General features: G+C 34.3%; 1 non-coding gene and 1 pseudogene across 1 annotated transcript; both read left to right on the forward strand.

The window, feature by feature from the left end:
- The first annotated feature begins 4774 nt into the window (after window positions 1-4774).
- Window positions 4775-4881, forward strand: LOC139846204 (small nucleolar RNA R71). The gene has a single exon (XR_011758936.1). It is a non-coding gene; the product is annotated as a small nucleolar RNA R71 (small nucleolar RNA).
- Window positions 4882-11064: 6183 nt separating this feature from the next.
- On the forward strand, window positions 11065-15520 carry LOC139842992 (uncharacterized; annotated as a pseudogene).
- The last annotated feature ends 3883 nt before the right edge of the window (window positions 15521-19403 follow it).

Consider the following 19403-nt stretch of genomic DNA (forward strand, 5'->3'; position numbering starts at 1 on the left):
ATAATGACACTTGATCAACGTGATTATATTACAGTAATTCATGCTGAGTTTCTAAATGGAACAGATGATTCACATATCATAACGTCATCATGTGCTATGTTACACGACTCTTGTATTCTCTTTGATCTCTAAATATCAAGAAAATATTTCTTGATGATTCGGCCTTTTCCGAGGTATTCTGGTAATTTGACAAGTCAAGATCGTGTCATTACAATTTCCTTCCTAGAACATTAACAATGTTCATTCCGAAATTTATATCTGCGAATTCTGGACCATTACAAGCGGTGCTTAATCGCAAGAAGAAGAAACGAAAGGACAAAGCTCCGAACTAGAAATGGGAGTATAAATCATAGCAAATAGAAGAGAGCATTAACTGTGGATGACAATGATTATAGAAGAAGCAAGGACTTTGAAATATAAGGGAAGATATAAAATCCAACAACAACCCAGAAATCACAAACCGTATATATCAATGCATATAGCAATATAAAGACACGGGAGAACTAAAAACACTATAAAACCAAGAGTATAGTAGAAGTAAATAGATTCTTCCGGAGGCAGATGAAAAAGAAGAGCGACAGATATGAAAGTGAGAAGTATATCAAGAATCAGCACTGGATGAAGCATATTGACAAATACTTTAAAATATGAGTTGAGAAGGTGTGAGTTGTAAGAAAACAAATGAGGTGGATTTATAGTGAAATATCCGACAGAGAAATCAAAATGGATTATCGCATTAATTCGAAGAGGATCATAATTTCCTTAATCGCCGAATAATCAAATACAATATAGATTACAAAGATTTTCTTTTCGGAGATCAATCGTGATGACGTCAAAAGATACGACGAATCACTATTATCTTATTTCATTCATTTACGATAACTTCACTCACACGCTTCGAGTAATCGAATTATTTTATCCATTCTTCTTGAACATGATAAAACTCTATAATCGTTATAATAACATTCTCATTGTTAGTCATGACGACCTCTATCAAACTTCGGGGACGAAATTTCTTTAACGGGTAGGTACTGTGACGACCCGAAAATTTCCGACCAAATTTAAACTTTAATCTTTATATTATTCCGACACGATAAGCAAAGTTTGTTAAGTTAAATCTCAAGAATTTTAAACTGTGTTCATACATTCATTATAACCTCGACCAAATTCTGACGATTCACGAACCGTTATATATAAATAGATATGTATATGTATATATATATTATAACTTGAGAATATTAATAAAGTATTAAACGTATAATACTTTACATGAACGTATTTGTTTCAATATGATTTTCGACGAAATTAAAAAAAATATATATTAAATGATTGAATTATCAGAAACATTGAATTATGATTACAAGTCTCTGTTGAGAGGTCCACTATGATTTGAAAAAATCTATTCCTCTTAACGATATTCAGAATAATTTGTAAAGCTATTTATAAATAAAAACAAAAAGTGTCATTTACGAAAGTTAGACAAAAGTTAGTGGAGAATTGGTTTCCATAATATTCTATTAATCTATTTTCAAACGTACAAAGACGTTTTCAGTTTAAAAAAAAACTTTATTATTAAAACGTATATAACTTTTATAAATATCTAGAATCACTTTTGACAACTCATTACTTAACCAGTATAATAAATATAACGATATTTATATTTTATTTCATTAAATATATATAACGATTTAAATTAATATTATATATATTTATACGCGTATTATACATACATAATTTTTATACTTTTACTATACTTTAACTTTACCTTTACTTTACTTTTACTTTACTTTAACTTTAATAATTCACTTTAATAATTCATACTTTAATAATTCACTTTAATAATTCATACTTTAATAATTTACTTTAATAATTCATACTTTAATAATTCACTTTAATAATTCATACTTTAATAATTCACTTTAATAATTCATACTTTAATAATTCATACTTTAATAATTTACTTTAATAATTCAAAAATCTATTATAAATAGAATTCAATAGGTTTCATTATTTCATAGAAACTTGAAAATATATTTCTCTAAACTCTCTCAATCGATATATATATATATATATATATATATATATATATATATATATATATATATATATATATATATATATATATATATATATATATATATATATATATATATATATATATATATATATATATATATATATATATATATATATATATATATATATATATATATATTGCTCTGTATTATTTCAAAATATTATTAGTATACATAAAATATTACGACGGAGTGCTGTCCGAGTGATTTCAAAATAGTTTTTTTGAATGAGTCGAAGCTAAGGAAATTATGGTTTATAGCTATGGAGGTGATGGGTATGGTTCATGGGTATGCTCGTGAGGTCAATCTAGTGTTTATCATCTCCGTTGCGTCTACGTACTTTCCTGCAATATTGAATCTCAATATTGATACGTTCGTGAATCCGAGGCCAACCTTGCACTTGTTAAATGACGTTATATGTATTTTTACAATGAAATACAGTATTGTGAGTTTCATTTGCTCCCTTTTATATATATTTTTGGACTGAGAATACATGCGCTGTTTTTATAAATGTTTTACGAAATAGGCACAAGTATTAAAACTAATTCTACGTGGGTTTAAACCAGAAATATACCCTTAGCTTGGTAACATTAAACTAATTGTCTATGTACGGTAGGCGCGAATCCTAAAGATAGATCTATTGGGCCTGACAAACCCCATCTTGACTATGGGATGCTTTAGTACTTCGAGGTTATTTTAAACACACCTGATCTGGTGTACTTCAGAGGGTAAAACATGAACGTTAAGGCTTGTTACCGGGTGCCTACAACTTATAGAATACTTTTATACACTTGCGAGTGTACATATATTTATAAACGGAAATCTTGTGGTCTATTAATATATTGAAATGATCGTTATGATAAACCTATGAACTCACCAACCTTTTGGTTGACACTTTAAAGCATGTTTATTCTCAGGTATTAAAGAAATCTTTCGTTGTGCATTAGCTCATTTTAAGGATATTACTTGGAGTCATTCATGGCATATTTTGAAAGACGTTGCATTCGAGTCATTGAGTTCATCAAGATTATTATTAAGCCAATTATAGTTGGATGTATTATGAAATGATGTGCATGCCGTCAACTTTCATTGTAAAGAAAGTTTGTCTTTTAAAAACGAATGCAATGTTTGTAAAATGTATCATATATAGGTCAAATACCTCGCGATGTAATCAACTATTGTGAATCGTTTATAATGTATATGAACGGGTCCTTCCAAAAATAACAAAATCTACTGGAAATACTAAAGTACCAACTTTAACTAGCATGTTCTCCATTATCCCTCTAGGATATTTTACTGATCGATCGGTTAGTTGTATGCTTATTGGTGTTGGTTTCAATTCTCCAAGGTCTAGTTTAGCGTATAGTGAATACGGCATTAGATTTATACTAGCACCTAAGTCTGCCAATGCTTCTATTGAACTAAGACTACCCAGAAAATATAGAATTGTGAAACTTCCTGGATCAGATAATTTTTCTGGTATCTTATTCAACAGCACTGCAGAACAATTAGCATTCATAGTAACAGCCGAGAGTTCTTCCATTTTCTTTCTATTTGTGATAAGATCTTTCAGAAATTTAGCATATCTAGGCATTCCTGAAATTACATCAATGAAAGGAAGATTTACATTTATTTGTTTAAACATATCCAAGAATTTGGATTGCTCGGCTTCAAGTCTTTCTTTTCTCATTTTACTCGGGTAAGGAAGTGGTGGTTGGTATGGTTTAACATAAGGTTTAGCCTTAACTGTGTTATCTTCATTAACCTTTTCAACTACAGGTTCTTTTTCCTTATCTTGATCAGATTGTGGTTCTTGTGGAGTATGAATAGCTTCATCAGAAATTATAGGTATTTCAGGTGGTTTAAGTGTAATACCACTTCTTGTGGTAATGGCTTTAGCTGTTTCATTCCGGGGGTTAGCATTTGTATCACTAGATAAACTTCCCGGTTTTCTTTCACCTATCAACCTTGCTAGATTACTTACTTCTTGTTCCAAATTTTGAATAGAAGCTTGTTGATTTCTAAATGCTTGAGCATTTTGTTCATTGGTTTGTTTCTGAGATGTGAAAAACTATGTTTGAGATTCAACTAGCTTCGACATCATATCTTCTAAATTTGGCTTTTTATCATCGGTTTGTGGTGGTTTATTTTGAAAAATAGGTCTTTGCTGATTGTAAGTATTATTGGATACATGTTGATTGCTTGGACCTTGTTGGTTGTTGTATGGAACATTTCGGTTATAGTTCTGATTTTGATTGTAGATTGGTCTTGGCGGTTGATAATTATTCTGATAATTATTTCCAGGCCTTTGGTTTATGTATGAAACATTCTCTCTTTGTTCCATTGTTAGTTCAATACTGAGACAATCTTTTGTCAAATGTGGTCCTCCACACTGCTCACAACTAATTCGTATTGAGTGAATATCCTTAGTCATCTTTTCCATTCGTCTCTCGACAGCATCTATCTTTGCAGAAATGGAATCTAAATCATGGCTAGAATTGGCTCTAGCTGCTTTAGATGATCTAACGATATCTTTTTCTTGGTGCCACTCATGTGAGTGGGAAGCAGTGTTATCAATAATTTTGTAAGCATCAGTTGCTGTTTTCTTCATAATAGAACCACCAGCTGCTATATCGATGTCTTTTCTTGTAGTGATGTCGCATCCTTGGTAGAATATTTGTACTATTTGACAGGTGTCTAAACTATATTGCGGACATCCTCTCAATAATTTTCCAAATCTTGTCCATGCTTCATATAGAGTTTCATTTGGCTTCTGTGTAAACGTAACAATTTCTCCTTGAAGTCTTACGGCTTTAAATGCCGGAAATAATTGTTTAAGAAAATTTTCAACTAAAACATCCCATGTATCAATCGCCCCTTCAGGTAACGATTCCAACCAATCTTTGGCTTCTCCCTTTAAAGTCCAGGGAAATAACATGAGATATATCTGTTCATCCTCAACTTCTCGGATTTTAAATAGTGTACAGATCCTATTAAAGGTACGAAGATGTTCATTTAGATCTTCCTTCGGCGCACCACTAAATTGGCATTGATTTGTTACCATGTGTAGAATTTGTCCTTTGATTTCATAATCTGGTGCATTAATGTCTGGTTGAGTAATTGAGTGACCTTGGCCAGTGCATTTAGCTCTCATTCGGTCTTCCATACTTTGAGGTTCCAGATTTTCCATGATTGAATTTGTTGAATCTGAATCACTAGAGGATTCTGATTTAATGGGTTGTTCCTCGACAATCTCTGTTTGAATGATTGGTGGTTCCGGAGGAAAGATTAATGGTTCAGGATCTCGGAATCGTCCCTGAATATTCTCCGGATTCTCAATTGTGAGGTCGGGTTCAAAAAATGGATTATCGGAAATTTGAATTGGAGTACTTGGTCGACTTGATGACGATTCTAAAGAAAAATCAATGGCGACAATATTTGCTAGATGTCTTGATCGAGTTACAGGTGGTGAACGTATAAAAGGTGGTGAACGTTTTGCTCGGTGCATTCACTGAATATCCTATTAGTTATAAAAGATAAAAATTATATAAGTTATCAAATTAATAGACTTTTATGCTTTTGCCCACGTTTCGAATAGCCAATAGATGCAGCAGGGAGCCAGAACCCTTTAAATCGGAAGCTCACAACTCAGCCACTAACAAATCCAACTATTATTACGAAGCAGAAAATTTGGATGTCTATCAATTTAACTGCTTAAAATAATTTTTCGTTGAATTTTAAAGAAATTTTAGAGAAGAAATAGAAAATTCTATGTCCTAAAAACTAGAGTGTCGAGAAATAAGAAAGAAAAAGAGCGCGTCGAAAAACGTTGAAAAATAAAAGGTCAAAAAATAATAGGCGTCGAAAAATAAAAATAAGAAAGTAGCGCGTCGAAACTTAAAAAGGAACTAAAAACTAAGAATTAAAAGTTGCGTCTAAAAATATTAAAGCTTAAAAGAAAAACTATATCCCAAATGGCAATAACTTAAAAAGTACTAAAATATAAAAACGGCGTCGCAAAATTCTAAAGCACCTAAATCTTAGTCTAAAGAAAAAGCACTTAAGAGATTTTACGGCAAAGCCTAAAAATCTAGAAATAAAAATAATTATGGCAAAAACTATATCTTAAAACTAATTACAAGCGAAAAATATAAATATTACGCTAAAACGAATAAAAAGATACAAAATATAAAAATAAACTTAAAGTTGTAAAAAGTACAATTTTATAAAAATATTATTTTTATATTATTTATTTTATAAAACTATTAATTTTATATATTTAATAAAACTAAATAAACTAAAAATACAAATTAATTAATAAAACTAAACTAAATAATAAATAAATAAAAACCTAATTAGGGTTTAATTAAATAATACATAGTAATAATAATATACTCCGTAATTAATGCTGGATTAGGTCAAACAGTGGCGTGTCAGGTACGATCATGCGATCGCATGAAGTTTTGCCTTCGGGCTCATGCGATCGCATGAGCTAGGGTTTCGGGCCAGAGTTGGGCTGCTACAGTACCGGGCCACGTGGTTTTTATATATTTTTTTTTCAGTTTTCTGTTTTAAATATATATATAATATTTATATAAAACTTATATTTTTACAAACTAAAATAAAAATAAAGAAACTTTATAAAACTTATATATTTAACAAACTCTTAAATATATATATATTTTTTTTGTTTTTCTTTTTATATTTTTGTATTTTTAATATTTAAAACATATATATTTTTATACAAAGAACTTAATAAAAAATCTCTTTTTTTAGATAGCGTTTCGCTTCCGGCGTTTAAGCTTTCTTCCCGGCAGCGGCGCCAAAAATACTTGATGTGTGCGAGGTGTACTAGGAAATAGTATTAATTTTTACAAGGAAATACTATTAAATACGATACAATTTTACACAAGATATTTATTTATTTATAGAATGGATATATCTAAACCTTGCTACAACACTTATAGGCAGTGTACCTAATCGTACAGTAGTGTAGTTTTAGTAAGTCCGGTTCGTTCCACAGGGAGACTTAAAACAAGCTTAACGCTATATTTTTAAAAAACAATATTTGTAAAAATACAAAAATATATAAGTAATATTATTATTATAAAAATGGGGTTTTTACCGTTTAATGACCGGTTTGTCAATTTTAAAACTTTAGTCGCAGTTAAAACCTAATGTAAAATATTAAAAATAAATATAACTTAATTTAAAGCGTAAAGTAAATAACGATAATGAAATTACGATAAATAAAAAGTACGACAATTAAAGAGTACAATAATTAAAAGTGCAATTAAATATAATAACAATAGATAAAATTGCGATAATTAAAAGTGCAATTAAATATGAAATATATAAATTATGCTTATTTAAACTTCCATAATCATGATGTTTGACGTGTTGATTTTAGTTTTATTACCATGGGTTAATTGTCCTTTGTCCTGGATTATTCGATATGTCCATACGAATTTGTCCATAATAGTCCATCAGTCATAATCATAAAGTGCGAAAGTCTTCGTCAAATTATTCTTATTCCCGAAGTCAAATATTCCAACTAATTGGGGATTAGAATTGTAACAAGGTCTTATTACTTTGTTTAATGAATACACCAGGTTATCGACTGCGTGTAGACCAAGGTTTAACTACTTTGTTAACAATTACACCAATTATCCTTGAATGTAAACCACCCCTGTTTCAACAAGTCTATTAACTATTAATCCAGTTCCGTGTTCAGTAAAATGAATAATTATTGGTATTTATAGATATCCCGCCCACCGTGCCCAGTCAAGCGTATGTGGTTATATATAAATACGTCAAATTATAAGTCTATATATTAAATTAACGATGTATCGTTTAGTTAATATAAAACCCATTAATAGCCCATAGTCTAATTTCCACAAGTGTCATTCTTTTATCCAAACCCCAATTATGGTACAAAGTCCAATTACCCAATTTTAATATTTAGCCCAACATCATGATTACTTCGGCATTAAATAAGAATAATAATAACTTAGCTACGAGACATTAATTTAAAAATAACATTAACCATAACTTACAGTGATTAAAAATAGCGTAGCGTTACACGGACAGAATTTCGACTTACACCCTTACAACATTCGCTAACGTACCCTTATTATTAGAATTTAAAATTAAAATTAAAATTATAATATAAATATATATATATATATATATATATATATATATATATATATATATATATATATATATATATATATATATATATATATATATATATATATATATATATATATATATACGTGAGTGAGATAGAGAGATGGATATATGATATAAACTGAGCCAAAACACGCGAATTTATAGCATGTGGCCAACTTTTCAGGGCCATGCGATCACATGGCTTTTGTGCCTCCAGGCCATGCGATCGCATGGAGGTAGGTATCAACTCACATGAGTTTGTTTTCTTGTTTGCCGACGTTTATAATATATAATATAATATATATATTAATTTTAAGAATTAATTATATATTATATTATATTCATGTGCATAGTTGACTTGTAATTTTTAGTCCGTTGCGTCGAGCGTTGAGAGTTGACTTTGGTCCAGGTTCCGGATTTTCGAACGTCCTTGCGTACAATTTAATATCTTGTACTTTGCGTTTCGCGTCTTGTACTCTTGTAATTTTGAGACGTTTCTTATCAATAATTGGAACCACTTTGATTGTACTTTGTACTTTTGAGCTTTTTGGTCGTTTGCGTCTTCAATTCGTCGAATCTGTCTTTTGTCTTCACCTTTTATTATTTAAACGAATATCACTTGTAAATAGGACAATTGCAACTAAAAGCTTGTCTTTCTTGAGGGATAATGCTATGAAATATATGTTCGTTTTTAGCATTATCGATGATATTGCGAATCAATTTGATAGTTGATTAATGCAAGTTCTATGTTTTGTTATTGCAAGTTAAATTATTGTGATTTAACAGTGTGTTCTTGATCCAACTTAGTGTTAATTAGATTAGGGATAAAGACACCTTGTCTAGATTGCATAGTTTAATCCCAAAGTAATAGAAGTAATGAACTCAAGAAATCTTGTCTATGAGATTTGAGCAACAATTGATAAACATAATACTTGTTTGAATGAATACATATTAGATTGGGATTGTGAAAGGATAAAGGTTTTAATATCATTGTTTACATTTTAATCTTTTCAATTGCACTTTAGTTTAAGTTTTAAGTTTTAAGTAGTTGATTAATCTTAGTAGTTTTTAGTTAAACCAACAAACCAATCTTGAAATTGCTTGTTAGTTAACCATAACTTCCCGTGAAACGAATCCTGCTTACCCTATCTAAAGTAGAGTAATTAGGTTATTTTTGACCGGCCCTTCGACACCGATCAAATTTTGGCGCCGCTGCCGGGGAGGTGTACGCTTGATTTACAAGCTCTTATTTTAATTGCTTTCTTGTTAAATTAGAAAAACCATAAAAATTATAAAACATAAAAAAATCCAAAAATAATGTTCTTTTATTTTGTTTGTCAGTTTTACGCTCGGTATTCTTTTTTTTTTTTGTTGAAGTGCAGGTTAGTGTATGCAAACTCGGAGTTCAGGAGATCAATATCTTGAGCCTTTAAATCCGAAAATCGAGAAATCTGCAAAAGCTAATCGAAAAGCTACAAGAATCTTAAAGGGCTTGACAGTGGCTTCAGCTTCCACTCAACCACAAATAGAGTCACATCCGATTGTTCCACCAAACTCTCCTAAATCAGATTCCGATACTGAAGAGGAAGTTTTTAATCAACGAAACGAGATGGCTGAACGACAAAGAGGGGTAGACACCTACTACCAACCGGGTGATTATGAGGATCATTCTTCCGTTGTTTTTCCAGCATCGGCAGGGGGAAACACACGACGATTTAAGGTTCGACCTCAACTCATTTCGATCTTGCCAACCTACCGAGGTATGGTTAATGAGGAACCATATGAACACATCACTGAATTTAATGAGATATGTGCTACTACTCAGGTAAATGGTTTCACTGATGATGAGGTACGTCTTCAATTATTTCCTTATTCACTTAAAGATAATGCAAAACGATGGTTTCTCTCTTTGACCGCCCAGAGTATTAATACTTGGGAGGAGATGATAAAACGGTTTTTAGAGGAATTTTATCCTATAAGTAAAACTTCAGACATGCGTACGTAAATAAAATCTTTTAGGCAATTGCCTGGCAAACTTTTTCATGAAGCGTACGAACGTCTGAAGGAATTACTTAGGGCATGCCCACACCATGAGATATCAAAATGGGAATTGGTTAAAGTTTTCTATGATAGTTTGGATTCCCAGAATAGGCGATTCCTGTTGGCAGCTAGTGGTGGAGCATTTTTAACCCGATCTAGTGAGGACAAATGGACCTTCTTTGAGCAGTTAAGCAAGGGTTCGAAAAACCAGGCTTCGGTTAATCAGAAACAACCTAGTACCTCCCGAGTAAATCATGTTTCCGACTTGGGTGGTTCATCTAGGAACTTAGAGCAAGAATTAGATGATTTGAAAATGCTTATATTTAACAACCCAAACCAGGGTCTTGCTTGTAATATTTCGCAGGTTCAGGAAGTTTGTAAGATTTGTGGAGATCCTTCTCACTTTGCATATGGATGTAGAAATGGGATTCTACCGTTGAATCAACAAATAATGGAGGAACAAGTTAATGAAGTGCAGGGACGAAGATTTGATCCATACTCCAACACGTATAATCCGGGTTGGAGAAATCATCCTAATTTTAGTTGGAGCAATAACAATGCTCTAAATGCCACCCCAGGGACCCAACAAAGACCGCAGAATAACTTTCAAAACCAAGGAAACTTTCAGAATCGAGGCAACTATCAACGAAACTATCAAAACCCTTATCCCAACAAACGGAACCAAAACCAAAACAATTACCAAAATCAAGGCCAAAACCAAAACCAAAATCAAAACAATGTCCCACCCAATAAACCATCTAGCTCGGACACCAAGATGGACGCGTTCATCTCCAAAATGCGTAAAATAGTGAAAGTGCAAAACAAGTCAATTGGTGCATTGGCTAAGGAGATTGGTAATGTAGCGGAAAGTAAGGGAAATCGAGAGCCGGGTACAATTCCAAGCTACACGGTTCTAAATCCGAATCATAAGGATCAGGGAAAAGGGCATAGTGTGAATACGATAGGTACCTTGCGAAGTGGAAAGAAGTATAACAATAAAGTTGGTGAAAAAGAGGTAGTGCAACAAGAGTCAAGTAAGTCACCGATTGTTCTTGATGAAGATGAGGTAAGTGAAAATAATAACCATGGGAAAGGGGAGAAGGATAAGGAACCAATCGTTAATGAGACCAGGAAACCAGAGACGGAATCAAAAACCATCCCATTTCCCAAGGCCTTAGAGTCCCCGAACCAATTCCCTTATGGGAAGAAGGGACCACAACCAGAGGATATGTGGGAAACCTTTAAACAGGTTAAGATAAATTTACCCCTTCTCGATGCTATTAGGCAAGTTCCGTCCTACGCTAAGTTTTTAAAGGATCTTTGCACTCAAAAGAGGAAGCAAAGGGTGACCTTACCCAAAAAGGTGGAGCTAACCGAACACCTAAGTGCGGTTGTTTCGGGTACACTCCCACCTAAATTTAAGGACCCGGGGACCCCATTGATAGCTGTGACTGTAGGCAATGTAAATGTGAAAAATGCGTTATTAGACCTAGGAGCTAGCATTAATATTTTACCCTTCTGTCTAGTTGACCGATTTGAATTGGGGTTAATGAAAAGAACCGACATAATTATTCAACTAGCGGACCAATCAATCAAAACGCCTAGGGGAATATTAGAAGATGTGATAGTAAAAGTGGAGGATTTCTATTACCCTGTTGACTTTGTTGTAATGGATATTGAATCTAGGAATAGAGATGCCCAACCCACTATAATCTTGGGGCGCCCATTTTTGGCCACCATAAATGCCCACATTAATTGTCGAACGGGTGTCATGGACATATCATTCGGGAATCACAAGATGAAGATTAATATCTTTAATTCTCTTCATGCCTCAAGTGTCCATGAATGCTATCAGGTAGATGTGATTGATGAACAAGTTGAAAAACATACTTCTCACTTGATAACAAATGACCATGTGGAAGTATTTTGTTTAGGTGATGAAGAAGATGTTGAATGTGAAGAGGTTAAGGCAGTTGAATTGGCCATAGCAAGTACAATGGACTCTAGGTTACCACCTTGGACTCATAAATATGAGCCATTACCCAAGTCCATAGACACCAACACAAAACCTTCGCTAGAGTTACCACCGACCCTCGAGCTAAAACCATTACCTTCTCATCTAAAGTATGCATTTTTAGGTACAAACGGCACTTTGCCAGTTATTATTTCTTTAGATTTAACAGGTGTGCAGGAAAAAGATTTAATGGAGGTGCTTCATAAGTACAAGGCTGCGGTGGGTTGGACAATAGTTGATTTGAAAAGGATAAGTCCCTCAGTGTGCATGCATCATATAGTTACAGATCCGGAGGTTAAACCCGCTCGTGACACACAACGCAGGTTAAATCCGAACATGCAGGAAGTTGTAAAGAAGGAGGTTCTTAAGTGGTTGGATGCGGGGATTATTTTTCCTATTTCAGATAGTCAGTGGGTAAGCCACATGCAAACAGTGCCAAAGAAAGTTGGGATCACAGTCATGGAAACTGAAGAAGGAGAAAAGATCACAACCCGTCCTGTGACGGGTTAAAGGGTATGTATTGACCACAGGAAGTTAAACGCTGCGACTTCAAAGGATCATTTTCCCTTGCCTTTTATTGATCAAATCATCGAAAGTTGTCAGGTCAGAAATTTTACTGTTTCTTAGATGGGTATTCGCGATATAATCAAATACCTATTCACTCTAATGACTAAGAAAAAACAACTTTTACTTGTCCTTATGGAACTTATGATTTTAGACGAATGCCTTTTGGTTTGTGTAATGCACCGGCTACCTTTCAAAGGTGCATGATGAGTATTTTCTCAGAGTTAATAGGCGAGTCTTTAGAAATATTCATGGATGATTTTTCAATATTTGGCAAGTCTTTTGAAACATGTTTAAATATTTTGGAAAAAGTTTTAAAGCGGTGCACCGAGACCAACCTTGTCCTTAGTTGGGAAAAGAGCCATTTTATAGTGAGGGAAGGGGTGGTATTGGGACACATTGTGTCTGAACGGGGATTTGAAGTAGATAGGGCCAAGGTGCAACTAATTTCAACGTTACCACCACCGACCAATGTCAAAAGGGTAAGGTCATTTTTGGGATATGCGGGGTTCTATCGTAGGTTTATCAAAGATTTTAGTGCGATTTCTAATCCATTGTGCAACTTGTTGTTAAAAGATGCACCGTTTGACTTTGATGACCAATGTAAGGAGGCCTTTAGCACCCTTAAGCGTAAGTTGACCGAAGCAACCATTTTGCAATCACCCGATTGGACTAAACCATTTGAAATCATGTGTGATGCAAGCGACTACGCAGCTGGGGCTGTTTTAGGGTAAAGGGTTGATAGGAAACTGGTAGTTATATACTATGCTAGTAAGACTTTTTCGGATGCCCAAATAAACTATACCACAACCGAGAAGGAGTTACTAGTGGTAGTGTTTGCCTTAGACAAATTTAGATCATATTTGTGGGGGTCTAAGGTAGTTGTTTTCTCGGACCATAGTGCCCTAAGGCACTTACTAGAGAAAAAAGAGTCTAAGCCTAAATTAATAAGGTGGATCTTGTTGCTACAAGAGTTTGATTTGGAAATAAGGGATAAGAAGGGTATAGAAAATATGGTAGCTGACCATTTGTCTAGAATACCCCCGCCACCATTTGACCCTGCTAAACTGATCCAGGAGAATTTTCCGGACGAGTGTTTGTTTAGTGTTGTGCAGGTACCTTGGTTTGCTCATATTGTTAACTATTTGGTGACTAAAAAAGTACCGAAACATTGGAACAAGCACAAGAAGGATTATTTTTTCTCGCAGGTTAAGCATTACATTTGGGAGGACCCGGTTCTTTATCGAATTGGACCCGACCAAATCATAAGGAGATGTGTGGCGGAAGATGAGCATAAAGACATTCTAGCTCATTGTCATACTTTCGCATCTGGAGGACACTATGGAGTAAAGAAAACCGGGTACAAAGTACTCGACTCAGGTTTCTTTTGGCCTACTATTTTCAGAGACGCGTGTGAGTATGTTAAAAATTGTGCTAGGTGTCAACGGATGGGGGGATCTATAAATGTAATGAAATGCCCATGAACCCAATTTTGATTTGTGAAATTTTTGATGTTTGGGGCATAGATTTTATGGGACCTTTTCCATCGTCTTTCGGGTTTGAGTACATATTAGTAGCCGTTGATTATGTCTCCAAATGGGTAGAGGCTGTGGCTACTTGGACTAATGACCACAAAGTTGTCCTAAAGTTTGTTAATAAAAATATTTTTTGTCGTCACGGTGTACCTAAGGCCATAATTAGTGATGGGGGTTCACACTTTAAGAACTCACATTTTGCTAAACTTTAAAGGGATTATGGGGTAAATCATCGAATTGCTACGCCTTACCATCTCCAAACAAGTGGGCAAGTGGAAGTATCTAATAGGGAATTAAAAAGGATTTTAGAAAAAACCGTAAATTCCAATCGCAAAGATTGGTCTTTAAGACTAGACGATGCGCTTTGGGCTTACCGGACAGCTTATAAAACCCCTATTGGTACTTCACCTTATCGACTTGTTTATGGGAAGGCATGTCACTTACCTGTTGAAATTGAGCATCGTGCAGAGTGGGCTATTAAACAGGTGAACATGAACATGGATGAGGCAGGAAAAGCACGAAAGTTAGACCTATCAGTGCTAAATGAATTGAGACGTGATGCTTATGAAAGTTCGAAAATCTACAAAGAGAAAACGAAATCATTTCATGATAAGCAAATTGTAAGGCGAACTTTTGTGGTAGGGCAAAATGTGTGGCTATTTAATTCAAGGTTGAAGTTATTTGCGGGGAAATTGAAAAGTAAATGGAATGGGCCGTATGTTGTCACTAAGGTTACTCCTCATTGGGCGATTGAGATACAAGATCCAAAAGGCGAAGAACCATTCTTAGTTAATGGGCAACGGTTAAAAATCGCTTTAGATTCATCATTTAAAGAGTCCAAGGTAGTTGAAACGGTTCACTTTGAGCCCATGAAAGTCCATCAACTTAGAACAATTCGGGTGAACGAATCGGGGAATCATACTATTAAAGAGAATATTGATGCGTGGTTTGATCAAAATGTTACTATTAGTCATATGCCCAATTGTGACGTGTGGGATGATGATGGGCGATTTGATGATGCGCCCGAGGATGCGGTATCCAAGGTTATTTCGGATGAATGTTTTGATGAGTTCGAAGAAAAGTTGTCGTTGGAAGAAGATACCAAGGGAAGGCCGTAGATTCTTTATCAAAAAGAAGATCCGGGTGAAATATTGTTCGAATTAAGTTTCATTGGAATATTACCTCAACTTGTTAGCAATCACCGAGAATTCAAGGTGATTGCCGATTTAGGATCATCCATCAATATCATGTCATATGAAATGTACAAATGATTATTTCATGATGTGTGTACTTTATGTGAGTTGAGGAAATCGGATGCGGTAATCACACTTGGCAACAATACCAAGTGTAGGGCACGTGGGATTCTTCGAAATGTGATGGTTAGTGTGAATGGTGTTTTCCTTGAGGTACCATTCACCATTTTTGATATGCCAACGGATGAAGATATTCCATTATTAGTAGGGCATGGGTTCATTGCAATTGCTGGTTGTAAAATAGACCCGGGGGCGGGAGCTATCACTTTTGAAGGAGGAAACGGAACTTTTAGATTTTGTAATTCGGAAAACATGCGGTTTCCTTCAGCCTATATAGTTGAGAGAGAGTTTGAAGAGGATTATTGCATGATGCTTGGGGTACAAGAGACTGAACCGAATGGAGAAGTTAGCGAGGAACTGGTTGGTGATACGATAGACATGGAGGAGATTTATCAAAGTGTTAAATGTGGGGGTATTCGCCTCGATCAACACTTAGATTCCGAGTTGAGTGAAGATGAAAAAGCTGAAATTCTATATGATTCAATGAAACAAAAGTATAAAGAATTCAAGAAAGCTAGGGGTGACCACAAGCTAACCGAGAAGATGTTGTTCGAATTAAGACTTGAAGAACGTGATGTACTTTTAGAGATCATTGAAGAAGAAAAGTCTTTTCTCTTCTACTTGGAAAAACAATTGAAAAAGAAGAGTGATGCGAGTTCAAGAAAAGTTGAAACCATTAGTGTTAACACGGTTAAGGAAGCACCTAAATTAAAAAGGAACCGGATGTAGATGTAGAAGAGATCCGAGAGACGCTTGAGAATTTGTGGGGTAAAGAAAACATGGACAAGTTCATGAACAACACCAAAACGTCTTTTGTTGATGATGAAGGTTGGACTATTGAAGTTGAGTATGTTAAACCTAAACCACAATGTGAGTTCAAGCCTCGTACAAGATATAGAGATCCGGGGGACTTTTCGGTTGTATGTCGGTTTCAAAATGAAAAAATTTACTCGGCATTGTTAGACTCGGGTGCAAGCGTTAATATGATGCCAGCCGAAATTTCAAAGTCTATAGGCATTCGGGAGTTAGTTCGAACTACTACAAGGATCCGGTTTGGGAATCAACCCGTTGATAACCCAATCGGGGTTGCAGTAGATGTTCCGTTTATTATCCATGGTATTGGTTATAAAAAAGATTTCTTCATTATGGATTGTGAGCCGGACAAAAACACTCCAATTGTGTTGGGACGATGGTTTTTAACAACAACAAGGATGTCGCTGGACTTTGACACGGAAACGTTGGTGATTAAAAATGAGGATATTATGATCACTCTTGACGATAGATTTGGAAAGGAATTAGACTTTAGCAACATCAGATTCGAGGATCCCGATGGTTGCTAAAGCATGGAAGAGGAGTCGAGTGCGCAACTCCATCAAGAATCTGCACACTTTTGTAAAGTTTGTAAGTTGTTGGGTGTTTTATTTTTGTACATGCAGACGGCGCAACGGACCAATTTTAAGGCTTCAAAATAGGTCGGTTTAATGACTATCTCTAACTTTTTGCATTGAGGACAATACAATGCTAAAAGTGTGGGAGGGGGTCGAGTTTTTAGTCCCAAAAACGAGTTGTGTGAAAAAATGTAAAAAATGGGAAAGTTAAAAATTTTTCAATACCTGAGTACTGGCGTATTTTACGCCATTTTTGGCGTATTTCACGCCATTGTTACTCGTGGCTCAGCAAAAAATCTCAAACTTGGGCGTAAAAATACGCCAGTTTTTACGCCAGAAATTGTGAAGGCGTATTTTACGCCACACTTGGCATATTTTACGCCAGTGCAAAAGTGCTGGGGCCGGTTTTAAAGGTTTTAAATGGAGAAATATTAAATATATATATATATATATATATATATATATATATTACTCATGTGCAGCTATTAACAACGACCACCATCACTCCAAACCCTAATTTTTCATCATCTAAACAACAAATTGAAGCTTAAAACATCATCAATTCGTCATAACACTTCACAAAAACATCCAAATCTTTACAAAATCATTCCAATTGGGTGTTGATTCGTGTTCTTGACCAAAACCTAAGTTTGGGGGTTTCGATTTTTGGGGTTTAATTCTTCAAGTATTCATTCAATTTAAGTGTTTTCACATCAAGGTAATCATAATTCTTGTGTTTTTTCATTGCTTTTGATTATCAATTTAGGGTTTTTGTTACTTTCATGTTTATGTGCTAGAAGTAATCCGAATTAATTATGTTTAAGCATTGTTTATGTTCTAGCTATTGTTAATTGTGCCTAAATATGTTAATAGGATATGTATGCATGATCAATTTGAAGGCTTAGTGTGATGACCCGAAAATTTTTGACTTATTTAAACCAATTCTCTATACGATTTATTATTTTAACACGTTAAACAAAGTCTGTTAGATTGAGTCTCAAAATTTTAGAACTGTTACATATATACAATTACCTTTGACTACTCTCGACGATTCATGAACAATTATATGTATGTATATATATATGTACAAGTAAAAACGACTTTCCTACAGTAAAAATTACTTTGCTACAGTAAAACACAAATTGCTACAGTAAAACACTATTTGCTACAGTGAAACCGTATTTTGCTACAGTGCTACAGTGAAAACGATTTTGCTACAGTGATTTGCTACAGTAAACACTATTTGCTACAGTGAACACTATTTGCTACAGTAAACACTATTTGATGTCGACGAACTAGCAAACAAAAACAGAAAAGGCGGCCATGCGATCGCATGGCAAAAACACTGAAAACTCATGCGATCGCATGAGCTACAGTAAATCGAAAAGTACTATAAAAGGTCAGTTTTGCTCGACGAAATATTTCATAAATATATATGTACGTTATTTTATAATTATAATTATAATTATAATTATAATTTTAAGTTTAATAATAATAAAGTATATTCGAGGGTATTTTTAATTCGGGTTTCAAACCGTTTTAAAATAAGGAAATATTGGGTATTGTTCGGGGTATTGTTCTTGAATCCAAGACCAACCATACAGTCGTCTACCATCATTACGTCTACGCAATTTGCCTACAATATTGAATCGCAATATTGAACTGTGAGTTATAGTCTCCCTTTTTAAATACTTTAAATATTTTTGGGCTGAGAATACATGCAATTTATTTTAAACGCAATAAGACACAAGTACATACAAAATTCTACACTGAGTTAAACCGAAAATCCCTTAGCTTTGGTAACTAGTAGCTGCCAGTACATAGGATATGGACTGGTGGGCGCGAATAATTGTATATGGATCCATAGGGCTTGACATCCCCGTCCGAGCTAGAGCGCTAGCCTTTCAACGGACGTATGTTATTTGAGTTTAAGACACGTTGGTTTGCGTGTATTAAAACGAATGGGGTAATTATCACTATAGCGTTAAGTTTAGTTACCAGGGTGCTCTGTTACGTAGAATCTATTGATAAACTTTTGATGAAATCTTGTGGTCTATCTTTATATATGTTTATGACTCGAGCAATTAAACCTATAACTCACCAACATCCGTGTTGACTTTTTAGCATGTTTTATTCTCAGGTCCTTAGAATGCTTCCGCTGTGATGTGCTTGTTGCCTGCATGGAGTCTCTCATGCTTTGTACAAAGTTTATTGCATTCAAAATAAAACTGCGCTGTGTAATAAATATTTGGACTGTGATGTCAACCTGTAAATTAAAGACTTATGTATTTTGGGGTTTT

This window comes from Rutidosis leptorrhynchoides, chromosome 4 (genome assembly GCF_046630445.1).
Source record: "Rutidosis leptorrhynchoides isolate AG116_Rl617_1_P2 chromosome 4, CSIRO_AGI_Rlap_v1, whole genome shotgun sequence".
Lineage (NCBI taxonomy): Eukaryota > Viridiplantae > Streptophyta > Magnoliopsida > Asterales > Asteraceae > Rutidosis > Rutidosis leptorrhynchoides.